At 40.5% G+C, this 21,564-nt stretch overlaps 1 protein-coding gene and 1 long non-coding RNA gene across 2 annotated transcripts in view; one reads left to right on the plus strand and one right to left on the minus strand.

Moving 5' to 3' along the window:
- Positions 1-14,472, plus strand: part of mafa (MAF bZIP transcription factor a) — a 97,592-nt gene extending 83,120 nt beyond the window's left edge. The window contains exon 3 of the mRNA XM_074613662.1: positions 4,140-14,472. The gene's annotated coding sequence lies outside the window, so the exon portion shown is untranslated. The remainder of the gene's footprint in view (positions 1-4,139) is intronic.
- LOC141754602 (uncharacterized) overlaps positions 1-21,564 on the minus strand; it is a 479,452-nt gene that overhangs the window by 256,584 nt on the left and 201,304 nt on the right. The gene's annotated exons all lie outside the window — the stretch shown is intronic.

The raw sequence follows: 21,564 nt of genomic DNA on the forward strand, positions 1-21,564 counted from the left end.
AATGTATGAGAACAACACGCTTCAATTTCAACTTAGTTCAGTATGTAGTATGTTCACACTACTGTATGAAATTGACAAAATACTTGATGTCCAGGTGAAACGGAAGTTAGAGTGTTGGGTGTGTTAGGTGATTATGTATTGCGAGTAATCCCCACTTCATTGGATTAACTGAGTGGTGTACAGTTACAAGAGGGATGTAAATCAAATCCTTCGCATTTGATTGGACCGCTAAAAAGTGAGTTCCTTGTTGCTAGAAGTTGCAGATTGATTAATGGATGGATGTCATGATATTACTGGTTGAGATTGGTTGGTAGTGTGAGCATGTGTCATATTTTGATTTACAGGAAGAAAAGATAATTGTTTTTAATATAAAAATATGTAAAAGATACTGATTTTTTTTTTTTTATATTTTGTTGAGATGTGATCCAAAAGGGTTAAATAGGAATTTAATCTCGACTTTAAAAGTATACTTTAAAATTGCTCAGTTTTTGAGAATAGATTAAGGTGAAACAGCTCCTGTGATAGCTTGGAATAAATTAAAAAACAAACAAATAAGAAAACATTTTAAAATTTAAATTATCTGCACAAGTATTCTGATTTTTTTTATAATATAAAGCATAATATACAGTTTTCTTTTTTGAGATCTAATTTTATAGTCTTAGGTTATACTTCAGCAATGAACCCTAAGAGTTTAGTATCCATTCCTCCCCCTACTCTCTTTCAGCCTCACTCCCTCTCCTTCTATTGCTTCTTCCTTTTCACTCTCATTCCAAATCGTTCCATCACAAAGATATATACTGAAACTGAGAATGCATTAGGATGATTGGGAAGCTGAACATTTTAAAAGGAAATACTTTTTTTTTGCAGGGAAAAGCTGTAAATGAGGAACAGTAAACAACATCATTTTAATATCATCTGGCCTAAACAAAAATGGATAGACTGTGAAATATTTACTTTAGATAGGAGTGTGTGTGTGTGTGTGTGTTTGGGAATAATCCATGCAGCGTGTAATGTTTGTATGGTTTGTTCCTGACATCAAGGTTGCTGGTTTAATTGAGCATGTACTGGACCCAGGGCTGAGAGAGCAGGCAGAGGAGCATCGATAAACTATGAAATGGTTCCAATATGGCCAATCGATGGGGCTTTGTGAGCAGCTCCCTTGGGGCTTTGATTTTCCTCTCAAACAACAATCCAGGATCTCTGCTCTTCAAAGGCAAACTCCATCTTTGCTGTTATTGTTGTTGTTCCTTCCCCCATGTTTGAGTGATGTCACTGGGGTCGATTTTATCCATGTCCATAAAGGCTCTCCCACACTTGAATCACCCGGGAGACGGCTTCTGTTGGTCTGTGCAATGGTAACAACAACCAATAAAGGTCAATCTCCCATGGTAATGGCCAATTGGGTTTGTTCCCATTATTGGCCCTCTGATCCGTGGTCAACAGATGGAGAGCTGGCATCACTGACACAAGTTACACTCCAACCTTAAAGAGGCTCGGCTCTGTCTCCAAGCGCTGTTGTGTGATTCCACTCTTTCTCTCCCTCAGCTTGTGTTGGCCGGCACATCACTCCATCATGTGCGGCTCCTGTATAAGGAGACCCGTCGCAGTAGCGTCACAGGAGCGCTGCCAGTGAGGGCTAACCGTCTAACCATTTCAGCTAATTGCCTCATTAATGATTCACCGGTGTTAGGCGGCTCTAGCACTTCGCTGTGGGGAGCAAATTGTTCTGATTGGTTTTCCTCTGTCAATTATTGATGAGGCAGTGATCTGAAGTGCTAACACCTGGCTTTGGAGGTCCAAATGGCCCTGCATTCCCATCACATACTCAGTTATCACACACCCTAGGACCACATTGGGTCTTGAAGGGCTGGAGCCTTGACTGTTGGTGTTCTCGTAGAGTGGATGTAGCATGCCCCGGGGCAACGGCTGTGATCTCTGTTGTGAGGATATTAGCTCATATAGAACATGGCTCACTGCTGTGCAAAAGGTGGACAAAACAGAGACATATAGCTCGCAGTGATTTGTGCCTTATGTGGTGAAAGACACACAGAGACAATAGTCGCGTTTCCATTCACGCATTTTTATGCACATTTATTATTATTCGAATAATAATGGAATAATTCCCTGTGATTTTCGAATAGTATTTTTGCTTGGAATGCACTTCCCTAATTTTGAATAGGGCTGGGACAATACACCTATCTCCCGATTTTATACGTATTGCAAATTTTAAGTATTGCGATTCTACAAGAATTACGATTCGATATTACGATTTATTGCGTTTTTTGTTAACCGTTTTAATACCATGTAATAATAATACCATTTGTTTTGGTTGACTGATACGGAATGGATATGATGCCACGTTACTCATACTACAAGAATAAAAGAGGTAACTTCCTTCTACCTCCGCATTGACTCAAATGATGCAAATATATTGAATCTTGCCCAAAAAAATCAATTACAAAAAATCGTAAAAAAAAGTAATTAGGTGAATCGATTTACATAGGTGAATCGATTTTTTTCTCACCCCTAATTTTGAAGTATCACATTAGAAAATCTGTATTTTTAGCCTTTGTCGAAAAACAGATGATGCGCTAAATGATTTATGGAAACGCTTTGGTGAATAAATTCTGGTGTAGCGAACATTTAACTCACATGACATCATCTTTTCCGCTATCGGCATTTTTCTCAGATATTCCCATAATGTGCAAATGCTCATCTTTGTCTCTGGACAGCATGAAACATGACCAATACTAGCTGAAATGAAAGAATAATTAAAACTTGCCAATTGAAACAAATTCCTGAAGACATCTGTCCATTTTTCTCTTGTAGATGATTAGATGGCCAGGTCGACTGATTTTGTTTCCGGTTCACAAACTATACTTCTGATCAAATTAGTATTGTAGCCGAGTTTATTCGCTCCAAACCAGTTGATGGAAACGCGACTAATTTGCATTTATTTTTTTGCGTAATTTCGAAAATGCACTTCAAATTCGCTTGACAATTGAATGTAAACACGACTAATGTCACACGTAGAGGGGACACTGAGAAAGGGTGTGTGTATACTCTGTCTGTGTGTGCGTGTGTGTGTGTGTGTGTGTGTGTGTGTGTGTGTGTGTGTGTGTGTTACAGTAGAAGATACTACAAATAACAGTAATATTGGAAATAGTAGTTCATAATACTGGAATGAAATTACAGTCTTGAATATCTTTTATCAACACATTGTATTTGTTGTCTCTAGCTCTATCCTCGTCTTTGGGAACACTAAAATCCTGTAAATAAATATAAAAATTAAACATCTTATGGCTAGTAAATAACATCATCGTTGGACGAATTGAGCGTATGCAACTAAGATAATAACTTCAGATTTTACAGGCCTGAGTGGAGCTGTAACGGTGCAATGTCAATACTTGCTTTGTTTATGGTGATTTATAATGGGTGCAGGCTAGGCATCTTTACAGTAGGGTCATGTAATTGGATCTCTAGTAGATAGTAGCTGAATTCCACTGTAGTCTCTGTGTCTAATGGCCCACCCACAAAGTGCTCCTTCTGGCTACATGAATCATCCGGTGCACAAGCTGCCGAGGGGTCTCACCAAACTTTGTGTCTTTCAAGACACAAAAACAGAATAAAGAACCGTATTTTTGTGAGTAAACTAATAGAATAATAGAAGGCTGTAGACATGGAGTAGACTCATCCACACTCAACTTGCTCGTCTCTCCTTGGCCTTAATTGAAGATGATTAAAGAGTCACCCCCCATGCGGACGCCACTGTCACTCTGAATCTCAGCCAAGTGGGTTTGCCATGTACACTCACAGGGTGGTCACTCCGCCTTTGTTTTTATACTGGCACCAGTGACAGCAGAGCCCACCCCACCCCCCAAATACACGGACTGTGACTCACTATGTGTCACCATAAACCCTGGACTGGGGGGCCGAGTTCAGACAAGGGTCCTGTATGGCTCACAATGTGGACTTCACTCACTGCCTCATGGTGCACTTTATGTGTATGTGTGTGTTTGTGCATAGAAGCACTAAAGTGTGTGAGAGAGTTGTGGTCCGAGTCATACTTTAATGATTTCTTTTTTCTTTTCTTGTCCTCCTCTCTTCTCTTCCCTCTATATTTCTCTTTCTGTCAACAGATAACCCAACGACTGAGCAGTGATGACATCAGAGCGGCCGACCAATCGCACGAAGACACCTACAAAGCACAACATTCAAAAATGACTTCACTGAAGAACAAAAGACGAGACCTGCTGAAATCCCTCGGAATCCCTACAGTGATATTCTTGAAAGCCTCTTATGCTCCTGATTCCCTCCCTAATATTTTACCTCCAGCTTTTTTCTACGAAACACAAAAAACGAAAAAAAAAAAAACAGAGAGACTCATACTCATGAGATTGTTGACAATGTCAGATAGATACACTGGAAGGACTATTTTCTCTTTGGTGGGAAGATCATTGATGCATGCGTCTGTAAATAGATCATAATAAAACCCTATTCTTATTCCTAATATAGGAAACATACCAAGTCGCTCTCACCAACCTTCATGACTGTGGATAGAGTACTCATGGTTCAATATTTTCCACAAAGTCAGTATTCTTCTTACCTCCTCATGTAATTATCATTTCCAATATCATTTCTCTACTCTTTGGAGTTATTTGGACTGTAAAAAATTGTACTTCCTACTCTTCTTATTCTCTTTACATAACGGCCTAGTCTTCCTCTCCAGTATCCACACTAGTACATGTAAATAGAGACGAATGAAGACAGCATGGAACAGACTATAGTGTATATTTACCACTCCCCTAGTAGATGACAAATCTCAATACGTGGATATTTCAGACAACCTTTTTAAAAGTTTAAAATACTCAAACTTCTCTGATAGTTAAAGACATAGACCCAGGTATCTGGACACTTTTCCTGTGTATTTAAATAGATGCATAAAGGCATTAGCTATAGGTAATGTTATTGTTTGACTACCGTACAAGGATTATAAGGCGGCGATTCCTTTGGTATCAATTCCATCAGGAAACACAACAGTCAAACTGAAGAGGAAAATTCAACAAAACCTGTAACAAAGTCTACCTTGGCACTACTAAATATTATTTCTAACATTTTATATCGTTATTTAAATTTTTTTTTCCCCCAATACCTACCTATTTATTCTTTCCCATTGCAATAATTGCCCTCTCCCTCCCCATGTGTGGGTTGTAACTGCTGTAGCGAAGCGAGGGACACTTTTTTTCTTTGCATTGTTTGAAACGGTGCTCTGATCCCAAGCCTACACATGATGGGAAAAGAACACCTCATTGATTGCAATGTGGACATGAGGACTCTGACCTCCGTCTTCTATGGACTACGAAGATAACCAAATGGACTGACTGATAATATGCCGAGCCAACGAAGAGACAACCTCAAAGGTTACCCCCCGTCACTGGCGAAGACTGAAAACCTTTGCATGGACAACGAGGGAAAACACTAGGTTGTTGAACACCTCATCATCTCCACCATCGTGCATCCTCTACCTCTCAGTCAGTGTGTGCTGTGCGTCTAGGAAACCACAACTTATCAGTGACCCCTCTGCTGTCCACTTCTCCACTGCATGTCCCCAGAGCCTCATGAGGAAAGTGTCCATGATGGACACACATGGCAATGGGGGAAAACAAACACTGGCTCACTTTGACACAAACACACTCACACATATGAGCGCATGCATACAGATGCACAATCATACACACAGCGCCACTTCAATACGTTGCTGTATATATGTACAGTATATCCACTATGTATAGTCGCAGATGCTGTGCTTTGCATGCTGACTTGTAGATGGAACGTGACCATTATTCATAGAAGAGGTTGTGCAGGTATAGGCCAAGTCACTGGATTGACTCTCTAAGCCAATGCAAGCTCTTTGTCAGCTTCACATCTCCTTACTTTGATTTGAGAAAATGTACAGTGACACTGTTTTACCGCCCCCCGTTTCTATTGTGAAAGGTCCTCTTCAGCCAAACAGCAGCGCCGATAGATTTTAAACTCTTTGAAGGGACACATAACCTTACCTTTGATGTGAGACAGAACCTGGCCACAGCAAGCGTGGGTAGCAGAGGAGAGGAGGGAAGGCAAACTGGGGCGCTCCAATTAAGTGGCAGCGCACAAAGTGGCATGGGGCATCCTGCCAGCAACTGTCTATTCATCCTATGTCAAAGGGATTTGCACATCTCAATGAGTCTACGCGCTGCCAGAGAAGTCCGAGAGCAGAGCGGAGAAAGGGAGCGAGGCTCGGGAGAAAGGATAGGACAGGAAAATTTAGGGGTTGAGTTGAGCTCATGTCCAAGTATTCTCCTGGTCTGTCCACCTATAGAATATTCTGTTCTGACCGGCAGCCACCTCAGAGAGTTCAATAACCCCTTAACCTCAAACTGTTACACCGTCATGCGGCTCTCTGGGCCGTCATGACCTCACGTCCTGTCTGAGGTTAACGTCGTGTTAATGAGCATGGCCTTCAGCTCAACCAGATGTTCAGCCCTGTGGTTAAATACTTGTTACCCTTCTATCCCAATGGTTCTTCAATGCCTGCCCACAACAGCTGTACTCCTTCACAGACACAGCTCCACTAACATGGAAGATCATGTTAAGTAGGGAGAAATTAGATTTAAACTCTGGTGTAGGTGTTAAGGGTGGGGAAAAAAATGGATTCTTGGAATGGAATTTTGAAATAGATTTTTTAATGCCAGAAGCAATATATTTGCTTCATCTTCGTGGTCAAATCAGCCAACGATAAAACTGTAGAGAACCCATATACTGACATTTATGTTAAATGCATTCAAACGGCCCTGATGGAGCTGACCATGGATGTATAAAGAGAACAGAGCCGATGGGAGAGCTAGTGACGCACTCGGCGAAGTTAGAGGAAATATACACGTGCGACTACGTCCGTTTTTTCAAAATAAGGTGTTAACGAAGGGAACTGTATAAACAAAATACATACATGGAAATAAGATTGATTGGATTATATTCACCAGAAGTATAAAACTTGACATGCCCCTTATAAATTAAAAAGAAAATACCACTAATTTGTGACGAGAAATATCTTTGTTTTTAGATTTTTGGGGTGCTGGAAATTCTTTTTATAAATAATGCCTGACAGTGACTGATATATTTGACTTCAGGACATCTCTGACTACATACATGCTGAAAATCAAAGATTCTTCCTGTAATTATTTAGATATTTTCCAAAGTAAAAGTCCCTAGAAGTGTACGATTCAACTTTCTCCTAGTGTTAAAAAGTTAAAAAAAACAATCGCAATAATCACAATCGTAATATCGAATCACAATACTTAAAAATCGCAATACATATCGAATTGGCACCCAAGTATCGTGATAGTATCGAGTGGGGAGATAGGTGTATCATCCCATCCCTAGTAGGTGTGTTTCCTTTTTCACAAAAAAATAATCAAACTGATCAAAATCTACATAATCCATCAAGAAAATAGTAATTTAAGCAGAATACAGGTGCTGCAGATTACTTAATGTGTATGCCCCCTTGTGCAGCCAATACATATGAAGAAATCGTCTTAATTCAAATACTGTCAGAGCACACTGAATCACATGAGGGTATTTACAGTCAACATGTAAACAAACTTGAAATTAAGACTTATGACTTAGCAGTGATTAGTTAAAGAAGATTTAAAATACAGGAAGGATGAAGATGTCACTCAAACACGAGACGTAGTATGTGGTAGGAAACAAGACATTGAGCAAGTGCTGATCTTCTCTGAGCCTCAAGGCTTTCCACTTTCTCAGAAGTCAAACAAAGCTCCGTTTCTGCGCAGCTGCAGGCGACGTGTGACAGGTTGATTTGTTTTGCTCTGCTTTTGAATGCGTTGTTCTGCCCTGACAGTCGGGGAAGCATTTATCTGGCGATGACCCTGAGCGAGGTCAGCACATGTACATAAACACGCAGAGATGTACGTGTTCATAGACAGAATGTGTGAACACAAACGCATAGAGACACATCCTTGCTCTTTCTTTCTCCCGCTCACACACACACCATGCTAATCTAAACAGCAAGGCTGTATGTAAACAGATCGTCGACATAATGGGATTGTTCAGTGTGCAAACAATAAGCTGTTAGCGTAATCACAGGTCAAAGATATATTACCCAGAGGGCCACGCTGTAGGTATATTAACATGATGGATATGTGGGAGAGAGGAGGGGGGCAGGGATACGAAAGATATAGAGCACTACTGACTCAGATTTACCCCCTATTGGGCCCCGTCCGCTGCCTTTCTCTCCTCCACCTCCCTCCTATGGGCCCCACTTAATCAGCCTTCCTCATTCTCTTCTTCCCCCCATTCACCCACAAGGTTCCTACCTTTCTTTACCATTTCTCAATCCTGTCCTTTTCTATCTTCATTCCCTCCATCCTCCTCCCATTTCCCCTCTTTTCCTGGATAGATATAATCTGTTTCAGCAAAGCGCTCCATCCATCTCAGTGGTCAGTGTGAGAGCAGGATAAAGCAGCTTCACAATCTTGTTTTTGGATTAAGCAAAGGATGGGTCTGAGTGAGCGAAAGAGCACGGATTAAACAGAAAGACAACATTTTGTAGCATCAACTTGCAATGTGATAAACAGAACAGCTACATAGATATACTATCTCCACTTAACCATGTTGACAGTACCATGCTCGTGTGTCTCAAAGAGTAGCAGCATGCACGTGCCATGCCAGTCAAGATAAATCCTCTGTAGCTTACTCCAGTGCACATACAGTTTATTAACTTATCTCCGCTTTATTTGATTACCATCTAGCCCATTCTCTCAACTGGTTAATAAGTCTATGTCCTCCTGACTAAACACTCCATTAGTGTCATCACTGGCTAGCTAGTGTGTGTGCTGCGTACATCTGTGGGCCATTGAGGCAGATACACATGGGGGCCAAGTGACAGAGTAAACACAGAGGCAGAACACTGGGCAGAAAAACAACCCGTGTAAGACAGACAATAGGTACAGTACCAAGGTGGCCGGTCTGATGACGACAGTGACAGTAAAGACCTGCCACCACTAACGTTTGGATGTGGATTAAGGCTTTTGTATGGGCAACAAATATAAAATACAATACAGTCGTGGAGATGAGTCGAGATCACCACAGAGATGTAATGTCGAAATGTTTTAACAAACAATTTCAACCACGCTTACCAGTAACAATTTCAATTTCATTTGGACTTGTAAGAATGTAACTTTGACAAGTTGAAATGCTAGTACGATGAAGTGTGACATTTTCAGATAGTCAAGAAGCTATAGATTCACTTCACATTGCGTAATAGAGTTGCGAAGTGGAAGGAGCTGTTTGAATTATATCCCACACACAATGTTACTTGACCTACAGTTGGAGCGCTTATACAGCTTGAATGGATATGAAACTGGGGCTGCACAATTCTGGAAAAAATATCTAATTGCGATTATTTTTTACTGATATTGCAATATGATTTGCGATGTTAGAGGGAATGATAATTTTTACATAATTATTCTCATTTTCATCGAAAAACATACTGTATTAAAATGATTATGGTGTGATTTTTGAGGCAATCTGTACCAAACAAAGATGTTTACTTTATGTTGTGTAGACCAGGACATCTCTGATGCATAAAATATTTAATATAAAATGGTGTTTTGACACACGTTTTGCCTTTAACAAATATTCAGCCTCCTGCTATTTAAAAATTGCAATAGGTCATATTGTGATTTTGATAACATTTTGATTAATTGTGCAGCCCTACATGAAACTTTCCCACTTGAATCATCGGTACAAATGATTAACAAGGACGTTCGAAAATATCTGATCATTTGATAAAAAGTTAGAAGCCTGTGTACATAAGACTCCCAAATGTGCTATTCAGCAGGCAAGAGACATCAAAACATCAAGCTTAAAGTTCTTTTACATGCACTCATAAGAGGGCAGAAGTTTACAGTGTTAAGAAGAATTACAATCTGCAGCTTAAATGAGTTCACTTTTGGATTGTGGATCAATTTTGGAGGAATTCAGCAACTATGGCGCCACATTTTGTTCCCAATTGCTAAGACGAAGAGTTTTGAATTCACTACAGCTCTGATTCGCACCTCTGGCTGACAACAGTGGTCGAGGCTCATGGGTATTATAGTATTTAGAGCCATCCATTGTATCAAACTGACTTAACAAAACATGATTTCTCAGAATCAAAAACCATAACACAAACCTGTGTTTCTATGTCAAGTAACACTGAGGAAATTGTTAAAGGAAAATTTTAAATGGGAATACATAATGGGAAAAAAAAAAAACAGCTCCTCACACTTGCCAACTCTATAGTGTAGAAACATGCAGGGACACACACATCCATGCTCTTTTCCTCACTATCTCTCTCTCTCTCTCTCTCTCACACACACAAACACACTCCTGTTCCTGTGTGTGTCTGTGTCTGTTGGGGTGCCATGATTAACAGTGACCTCGAGCCAGACATGGTTGGGGTAGTGGGAGTGGGGTCAAAGGGGAAAGGATTACAGTGAGGCAACCCATGTCAACTGCTCTGCTTTAATCCTGACCTCCGAGCCGACCCGAGACTCTTGAAAAATGATTCACATGTATGAGCTCAACATATTTTGTGTACACCCCGACATTACTCACATAATCACTGATTTGTTTGACTTAGAAAGGAACTTGTATAAATGCCTGAAATGTAGCATTTAAAGCAGCGTGGATTTGGATGCAGAGATAGAGTGGATGAGGGTTGTTCTAATAGCCAGACAGCAGCAAAGACGGAGCAGACCTCCTTATGTCACATAGCTAATGACAGGGATGAATAATACAGCCTTTAAAGCCCTTATTCCCACCTCACTATGGCCTGCGCATAAGCTTGATCTCCTGGTGAGCAGTTAGCCATCGAGCCCCTCACTGAGATGAGATGGACTCACAAGAAGATTTGTGGCTGGGTTGGAGAGAATCGGATTAACCAAAATGCCTCAATTGGAGTATACGCTCTGGGCTGGCCTCAGTGTAATACCATTGATAAATGCTGGAAACCAAATCTTTAGCATCTGATTAGGTAATGGAGGGAAACACATCCTGTTAGCAACCATTAGCTGTGCTCAAACCTTCACGAAAGGGTTGTATGTGAATGTATCAAAACACAAACAGTTTGAGTCATAAGCAGTAGGGACTTTTACGAATACACAAGTTGCCACTGTAGAAATAAATACACAGGGAAATAATAAATCGCCAGAAGCCGTGGACAGGTGGCATTTCAGCCTGTGCACCGTTTAGCTGTGCAGTCTGGTTTCTGACAGCTTGATTTAGTCTCCTGCACCTGAGCCAGAAAAGAGGGAAAATTAACGGCAGCTTAACTAGATTCCAATTTGCCTGCTTTGAAACGCTATTGATGGAGCTAATGTATCTGGAAAACACTGAATGGACTTTCTGGTAGCCGTATCAAGCTTATTGTGATCGTGCAAAGACCGTGTGCACCCGGTCAGGGTCAGGTACACCGGGAAGTAAGAAAGGCAATAGCATTGACTTGATTTACTCTGCCACCTGAGTCTGGCTATGCTTTGGGGGGACATTAGGGTTTGTCTTTAGGGTGTAAAATGGAGATTAAAGTGGCTCAAGGGGAGATGCTGGGACGCATGCTGTTCCCCCTGCTGTGAACAGGGTGTAATCCTTCAGTTTCAGAGAAGTGAAAAGTTTGCAGAGTCCAGAAAGTTACGCACACATCCCTTCTGGGCCCCCTATGGAGCAGGGAGTGTGAGCCAGCAGGGGATAACCATATGCTATCAAAGTGTTCTTCAAAGCTCCCATCTTTAGTCCACTAAATTATACAGTATCATCACATATACCTGACGAAAATAGAAGAAAAATAATCATGCAGCTCAACACAATAACAACAATACATTCCTTAGAAATGTGGTTTTAAGAAAATCTGTTGCCTTTGAACTGGAATTTATTTTCTGGAATGACTTTGAACTTTGTTGAAACAGTAGCCCCAACCGTGTGGGTCAGCTCATGATTTTGTATTTACATGCTTTTAAAATACTGCTGCTGTTGGACAATTAAAAATTGATGATTCCTATCACAATGAAGCCCTTCTCAGTTACCAGAGGTTAATTTGTGCTAGCCCCTCATTTCAATTGTACTGTAGTAAATGTCCACATTATTTCCCACATGGGCCTGGATGAGGGGTTTGATTATCCAAAGGTAGGCCTTGGTTGGCTCCGTTATTGTCAGAGGGGTCGTAAGCTGCAGTAACGGCTTCTAGGGTCTTATTGCTATGGCGATCAGCCCCTTGCCACTTGGCCTCCGTGACCCCAGTCAGAGATAAGCTTTATGGGAAAGCACATTAACATGCTCCTGCAGTCACCTCCCTCCTTTATCAAAGGCAGTTCTGTGAAATCAAGTGTTTATGGACCCCCAGTGAGGGTATAGTGCTGCTGATTGCCTATATTAGAGGTGGAGTGTAAATGAGCTGGAGGTGGACAAAGGACCTGTAGTAGTGGGGAGAATTGAACTGATGTTATTCTCCACTAAATGAGCAATATCTTTAATGACTGCAACACCCCATGAGCTGGATTACAAATACCGTCTGCAGTCTAAATATATCCACGTCTTCCATTCTTTCTACAAAAACTGATGCTACATAAGAGACGTAAAAAATGTGCATATATACAATGTAGCATTGTATTTTGGAGTTATGTATTCTTACTGTACACTGTAGGTTACAGACACTTCCTTTATTGTCTTCCTCTTTGTGTTATACTGTTAACTAAGTCGTCCAATGGATGTCTTTTTTTGTTCGTTTTTTTTCTTGCACACGTGTTACGTTGGACATTTTCCTGTGGCTATGAGCGACACCAGGATCACAACATAAATAAAAACACTGAGGTGTCAGTAGTGTGTGCCTGCTTACAGCCTGATCACTGGTGAAAGATCCTCTCAGTATGTCTGCAGTATGATGGATGGTGATAGCCCGGTGTCTTTGTACACATCAGGGGGCCCTACTGTTGTCACTGGACAGATAGAGGGAGCGAGAAAGAGAAAGATGTAGCCGCAGCTTAATGTCCTTCTCTGGCGCTGTGCATGCTCTTTCCTATTTGCTTTTCCCTTCACGGCACGGTTAACATCGTAAATTAACCTTTCCAAGCCCCCCTGTGCTCAGAGACTGGTGCGCAATACAGACAAAGGGAAAAAAAATAGATCTGTGTTATGCAATGCGGTAGCACTGGTCAGAGACGTAGCCTGTTACAGCTATTCCTTTTTCAGTGATAGGGAATAAAACAACACACTTTGTTCAGTCAAGCAGACACTCTACTTTATGTGCATGTCCTGTGTACTCTGCAAATCGGTATGAGGCTGCTTTTTGTTCTCCATCCTAGAAATGTAAATGAACACACATGAAAGAAAGCGTATTGTAGAATCCTTCTCTTCTTAGTTTCGAGCCTTGTAAATAGGATGTAAATACCAAACAGCTATGCATGCTAATATACAAGCAATTTGTTCAGGTACTTTTGTAATCCAGACTTCTCATATGGCATGTAATGACAAAAAAAAAAAAAAAAAAATCAAACATGGAAGAACATAATAAATTGTGAACACCGATATGGTTTGTAAACAACTTAAAAACTGGAAAATATATGTCTTTGCTGTTAATGTTTTCTTACTGATAACTAATGCATTGGCCTGCCATTTACTACAGTGCTCTGCTCATGTTACTTGTTATCTTTTTTATGTTTCATAAGGTAGGGGTGAGGCAAAAAGGACCATAAATCACCGGTTTGTGGATTAGTCGGGTTGGGGAATAAGACGATGAGGGGAAGGACGGCAGACTGACCATACTCTTTGTAGTTTTTTCATTGCCACTGCACGTTCACATGCATACACTTAATAATTAATTACATATCCTTAGTGTCTAACACAGCCAATAAAATGCCATGGCAAAACCGTTGCTTAAAAGCAGTAGAACATGGGCTGCCATTCGAGTTATCTCACCAAAAAGACGTATCACCAGCTTTAAAGTGTGCTGTTATTTTGAAATGGCATACAACTCTTTCTGATAAATGAATGCAAAACCATTAAACAAACTATGAAGCTGGTACAACGAGCAATTTTGACTCATTCCAAATTCTCCAAATCATGATTTGCAAGGGAAAGACATTTTGAAAACTTTGTCCATTTTTTTTCCTCATTTCTAATACTATGTCAAGTGAAAATGATGATTATTATCTATATGCCAAATTTGCCTCTGCCCTAGCAACTCTAATGTGGCATTTTATGAAGATAGTGATGGAGAAAGTCGGGAGAAATCTGTTTGGTTTCTAAGAGTGTTTATTTTCAACCATGTTAGAACCATGTTAAATCCCAAGGCGGCGCTCATGGTAGATGGAAGTGTCTAATTTTTAACCTGTGCTAAAGATATTTTAAATTTAATAAATAATTATTGTAACAAGAAAACTTTGTGTCGTGTCCTGAACTATGCTATTAAGCTGTGCATATTTCCCATGATGATATTGTACAGATGTGAAGGATACAATTAATGAAGACTAAAGAGACAAAGAGAAACTGAAGAGAATGAAAGAGTTTAGTTATAAAGGGCCTTAAGGGGTGTTTGTGTCCTGCTCTCTTCTTTAAAGGTACTGTGTGTAGGATTTGGTGGCACCTAGTGGTATGGTTGCAGATTGCAACCAACTGGGTACCCCTCTGCTCACTCCTCCATTTCCAAGACTGCGGTAACGTGAGTGCAAAACAGTTGTAACGCCGTTCTCCTCGCTCAGAGGCCATCCTTACCATAATAACACTACTTTAAGAGCAAAGGAAGTCAGACGGCGGCTGGCAGTGCCACGGTTTTGCACTATGTGGCTCACGTTACCACAGTTTCACAAGTGTGTCGGAGAACTACGGTGGCCTTCAGGTAACGTAAAAATGTGAGCTTCTGTAGAAACATGCTGGTGCAACATAGCTGACTCCGTGAAGAGGACCTGCTCCATATGTAGATATGAAGGACTCATTCTAAGCTAAAGAAAAAACAACGATTCTTAGTTTCAGGTGATTATACACTGATGAAAACATAGTTATGAATATTATATTCCATTTCTGCTAATAGATCCCCCTAAATGTTACATAATGTCCCTTTTAAGTGCTAGGTCTTTTCGCTCATTATATCCATGATGAAATACAAAGAAGCCACAGTCTCAGAAAAAAAATGACCTTTGACCCCTAGATCCCAGCTGTGGAAGATGGAGCAGGGAGGTTAAGTTTCACTTCACCTTGGCCTTGGTCAAACAGACCAAAACATAACACCATGTTGTAGATTATCTGCAAGACACCACTAGTTGTGATATTTGTTGAAGTATTTTCTGGTTCATCAATGAGATAACTTCCTGCCTGCAACAAAAGGCATGGCAAATAGTTTTGTGAAGGTTATCAGACTCAGTCTTCAATTAATTAAAAGCCACTCACAGTCGCACAGAGCGAGGCGAGACGCGGACGTTTGTGTTTTGTGCGTTTCAACAAATTGTTTACAAGAGGACACATTCAATTAGTTATTTCATTATCGCCCTAGGTGTAATCAATTGACAATGCCGATAACAAAGCCACATCAATTTGTGAGCCGACACCAGCACATTTCTCTAAATGATTGAAGAGCACTTTTATTTTAGGCCCTCATGAGTTCTTGTCTGCTCCGGCATTTCAGCAGAAACCTACATAATGAGCCTGAGCATCTTTTCTGTCTTCAGTGTTCAAAAGTTGTTTAAGTCACCCAGAATATCCACATGTAGACTCTGTCTTCAGTGGAGAGTGAGGTTCTGTCTTTTTCTTTTCTCCCCCCTCCTTTCCCCTTGAGTGATATATGGCAAAGAAAGAAAGAAGCACTCGCTTTCTCTCTGTCATTCGCCTCTCTCCCCTCCTGTAGCGTAGATAAACAATGCGAGTGACAGTCTCTCATCACTCAAGAGGCTGAATCTCTGGCCCTGACCCGATAACATCAAGTGTGTGTGTCACCTGTCAAGTGGCTTCTGTCACACTTCAGTGGGAACTCAAAAACAAGACTCTGTGTGTGCGTGTGTGTGTGTGTGTGTGTGTGTATGTGTGTGTGTGTGTGTGTGTGTGTGCGTGAAGTCGATTGGGGGATGGTGTTGTGGGTTTAAGAGTGCCTGTTGGCATGCAAACGCAGGCCTCTCCAGGCATGAGTGGAGTCGAGAGTGGCAAAGGGGGGGGTGGTGCTTGTGAAGGTATACCAGGAAACTGAGAAAGAAGGAGGGGGAGGCGTAACGACCCAAATGAGAAGGACTTGTGCAGACACTGTGAAACTATCTCATTTTGTAGGCTCCGCTAGTCTCATTCTCATGTTCAGAATGGGCAGGGTGATCTGGGAACGCAATTATTTTCACCTATAAAAGGCAACATATGCCAAGATCATAAAAGTTCTTATTGGACAGTAATTTATTAAAGCAAGTCATAGAAACGGAGAGAGGTAGGGCACAAGCTATAATATGGAGGTGTCGTTCTGCTTCTCATTAAGGGCCTGAGTGTCAGTGAAATCCAATACCCCAGGTGCCTGACAGAGGAGGGATGGATGAGCTAAACAGGAGATGTTCTCTCTTTATAAGATCCCGGGGAAATGGGAACATTTACTGCGGCCACATCATGTCAAAGTGTCCATTTGCTGCGTTTCGCTGTAAACCTATACTGTATGTATTCAAGTGTATAATTAAGCTCACTTTAGGGCTGTACGATTATGGCCAAAATGATAATCATGATTATTTTGATCAATATTGAGATCACGATTATTTATCACTATTAATCATAGATTTTAGGGACAATATATTGCATTTTCACATTTAAATAAACAGAGCGCTGCTTTCACTTCAATTTTGTGCGAAATTTCAAATGTCTAAAATTCTAAATGGTATCCTTTTACTTTGTTATTGTCATCTATAGTGGTTATTTGTATAAAGCACACAATTCAAATGATTAGGAAATAAGTGATTGTATATTTATTTAAATAATTGCTTTGGTTAAAAAAAAGTTAAAGTTAAACAGGTCATAATTCCCTCTCTAATATATATTTTATATTGCTGTAGAAACATCTCCTTCAAACAACTGTATTTATTCAAGTTTCTCACCAAAAACATTTTACAATTTACATTTGAACGCATCATGATAGCCTTATAATTTACCATCGCCCAATACTCATTTTTACTGAGTAGAGCTTGAATGCACCATAATGTGTGACGTGCTGTCGGCAGACGAGCCTGTCACTGGGATTACTCTGAGCAGCATCATGGGAATGAATTACAATAAAATAAAAGTCTGATTAAGATAGTTGTTCCTCCATGGCTTATTTGGACGAGCAGTTGTGAGAAATTGCAGCTTTATGTCCTCTTCATGCACACTGAAGAACTACCACACCGACGACAAGTTGTGTGTGTGTGTCGTTCCTGACTGTGCCTTTGTGTGCTGACGTAAAACCTTCATGTGGCGGCTGCACGTGTGTGTCCGGCAAAAACTTGGATATATGAGACTGCTGAAAACCGTGCGGCTTCAATCGGCTGCTGATTGACAGTACATCTCTAGCTGTTAGTTTAGGAAGCGCTTGTTTTATGCAGTAGAGTTTTCTATGAGCGAAGCATGCATTTTAAACGTCAATATCGCAGTCGATCATCTTTATTTAATTGAGGGAAGCCAAAATCGTGATTGTGATTAATATTCGATTAATTGTGCAGCCCTAGCTCACTTGCATCTCATTTCACAGGCACAAACATCCTTGGTGCGTTTTCTTTTTACAAATCTTCCCTGGAGCTTTTCAAAGGTAGGTATCTACTGTCGAGCTTTGAGACTAACAATGATCTACACCCTCCGAGCAACACACAGCTGCTGCTAAGCAGAACTGGCATCCTCTTAAATGGATGAGTGATCTGAGACTGTGTGTTTGTTCCTATATTGCAAATGTTTAAATCATTGTTGAGCTCTGAATGAGCAATAATAAACCATCATTGTGATCCTCACAATGCTGAATGATGTGGATTAGCCAATGGGGAGCAGATTGTATTGAGGAATTTATCAGCATCTTCTCATTATCTAATACGCCGAGTGCAGGGGGAGATGATTACGTCTGTGGCACATTTTACCAGAACAATGGGAGCTTGTGTACCTCTGTTCGTGTTTTGCTCAAAATGAACGAGGCGGATATGTGCTATTGTCTGAGGTTATTGTAATGGTAAAATACAGTTTTTTGTTAATGTAAATGATTGTAAATGACTCTTCTTTCAGACAAGAGCGGGGTTTTTGTATCCTTTACCGAGATAAATACCATCACAAATGAGGCTGGACAAAACAAAAGCACAACAGAGAGAAACAGGCAATTGTGACAGAGGGAGGGAGGGTTTGGTGCACGCCTATTGTGTAATGTCTGGCAATGTGCTCGCGTGTTTGTTGTCGTCTTTCACACTGACAACCGCGTTCTGACAACAGTCACACACACACACACACACACACACACAGTCACACACACACACACACACACACACAGTCACACACACACACACACACACACACACACACACACACACACACACACACACACACACACACACACACACACACACACACACACACACAGCAATGTTACAGGCCTGGAAATGAGACAGAAAATTCTACACCAAATAAATACGTCTAAAGTTGCATAGTGCAAAATTGCATAAAGGTAAAAGTTATATCTTTACATAACCCTTATAAAATGTTATACTAGATAGATATTTTAAATTATAATTACTCATCTTTTACCAATTTATCAACAACCTTCTTTTCTCCCTCTCTATCTTCCTTCCTTCTGCAACGTTCACGAGCGTTGAAGAATAAAAATAATTATTTAAAAAGTGATCACCATAAATGTAGAAATCAACTTTATTGTGGTAATATTAGAGCTGGCCAAGTTAACACGATAACGCAAATTTGTTTTAACGGCAATAATTTTTTTAACACATTAACGCTAACGATCTTTCGGATGTTGTAACGGGCTCATTTTTAAAGCTAGAGTAAAGATCTTGCTATCATATGAAACTAGAAAAACCTGAGGAATTCATTGATATCAACGAACTTGCGCTAAATTTTGGTGAGGAAAAACTGTCATGGCCATTTTCAAAAGGGTACCTTGACCTCTGACCTCAAGATATGTGAATGAAAATGGGTTTTATGGGTTTTATGGGTACCCACGAGTCTCCCCTTTACAGACATGCCCACTTTATGATAATGACATGTCATGTAAAATTCAATAGTTTTTTTTCCTTTGGTGGAAAGCAACAATTTGGCCAAAACAGCACACCACACACTAACAGATTCCATTCATGAACAACAAAAAAAAACGTACATCCTGCAAAGATCCTGCTTCCGAGTTGATCGGGGGATGTAAAAAACACTCTTAACATACCTCACACCACAGGAATATCTTGAAAGATATTGTTTAGAACCATCAAAAAAAATTGGGGCTTTGCTGACCATTGTCGGGAAGGGGGGGGGGGGGGGGGGGGGGGGAATTGGCTCAAAATCCACTTGATTTTAACGTAGTGTGTACCCGGTATTAGCTGACATAATGTGCCAATGCAGGCACTGAACTGCAACTTTGTCCTCTTAACTTGAAAATTTCATCAGAGTTTGTGCCGTCATTAACTATACAATGAGTAAAAATCACACAATTATGCCAAACTCTGAATATGTATTGACATAATGTTAAAATACGTGTTTCCTTTTGGTAACTTCTAACTCTATACATTTTCCCATAACCTCTGTGTTCTGTTCAATCGCGTATTGATGTAAACTTGGTCAAGGTTGTGCGGGCCAGCTGGTCAGCCTGTCGAACATGTCCACATCATGTCGGCTGAACTGTCCAGAGAACACAGAACGCTCTAATCCCTTGTTTGCACTGGAATCAATGCCGTATTGATCACGGACTAATTATATCATCATACTAGTATTAATATCGGATGGAATTGATTTCTAGATACTCATTTGTTATAGAGAAGTCGTGCAGCTTTCCTTGTGGAGGAGCTCTCATCCGAAGGTAAACACCCAGGACGTTGTGTCATTGATCCTGCTCTCATCCTTGTCTCTTTGTGGCTAACGTTACAGGTAATATATGCAAATTTTGAAAAGACCAAATGAAGGAGGTAATTTGAAGTCCAGCAATGAACTTCATTAGTCACAGGCATGCACACTTGAACATATACAGTACATGCACATGCAGCAGACACACCTTTACTCATATATGGACACGCACATGCACATAGTCACACATGCATTCAGCCCCTCGGACATGTCTCATTAAATTCAGGTGAGCAGATTAATTAAAATGATATTTAAATCCCTCCGGACTGTTATCTGCACTACTGGTGTGTATGTCACACACACACACACACACACACACACACACATATATATACAGGTATGGAAGCAAACACTGCATAGGAATGGGTGGCGAGGGCAAGATGAGTAATTTGCAGGTAAGCAGAAACATTTGTGTGACCTGTACGCACAAGCAAGGACATCTATGGAGCTACCTGACCACATCCTGAGAGACAAAGTAAGAAAATCACACCTTTAAATGAAATTGAAGCTGAAATTAAAATGCTTAATTGTGAAGAGCTTTTCAATCCAAAGCCTTTTATGTTTCGCTGATTTGACCTTGTGTGTCCGTCCTCAAACCCCCCATCCACTCAGCCTGTTCATCCACGGCGTTGACCTTAACTGCAGCTGTGATTGGTGGACCAGAGGTACGCTTTGTTAGCCTTCTGTAAATTCTGTAATAACTTCACTGATTGCCTGGCACTGTCGTATTTTGAAAGGCTCTACCAATGTTACACTGAAGATAAATCAGGAAGGGAAGGGGAGGAAAAGGCTCACAGTATCACTGCGTAAATGACTAAATTAATCAGGAGATGTTATCAAAGTAAGAGTAAAAATAAATATTAACATTTTGCATAAATCAAACCCACTTAGACCTACAGTATGTCCGTGCATGGTGACACTTGGTAATACGGCTGCACGATTTTGAAAAACATCTTGACTGATATTGCGATATGATTTGCAATATTAGAGGGAGTGATCATATTTGACATCATTATTCTCCATGTCATTGGAAAACATATTAAAATGATTATAGTGTGGTTTTTGCAGGGATCTGTACCAAACAAAGATGTTTTCTTAAGTCTGTAGAATGTGATGTGTAGGCCAGGACATCTCTGCAGCACCACAATATTTCATTTAAAATGGTATTCGACACACATTTAGCCTTTAACAAATATAGTGATTTTCTCCTCATCCTGATTTGAAAACTGTTGTAGGCCATATTGCAATTTTGATGGGTAGAATTGGAGCAAATATGATTCAAAAAGTTATTTTTATAAATCTGTCACTACATCCTGACAGTAGTGCATGAGACAGGTAATCTGAAAGAAATCATGTGTATCTGTGTCCAACCAATCACAGCTGAACTGGAGCCTCGCCGTCCCTGAGCATCTGTCAATCACTCGCGAACTCCGATCAAACGGT

Source organism: Sebastes fasciatus, chromosome 2 (assembly GCF_043250625.1).
Source record: "Sebastes fasciatus isolate fSebFas1 chromosome 2, fSebFas1.pri, whole genome shotgun sequence".
Lineage (NCBI taxonomy): Eukaryota > Metazoa > Chordata > Actinopteri > Perciformes > Sebastidae > Sebastes > Sebastes fasciatus.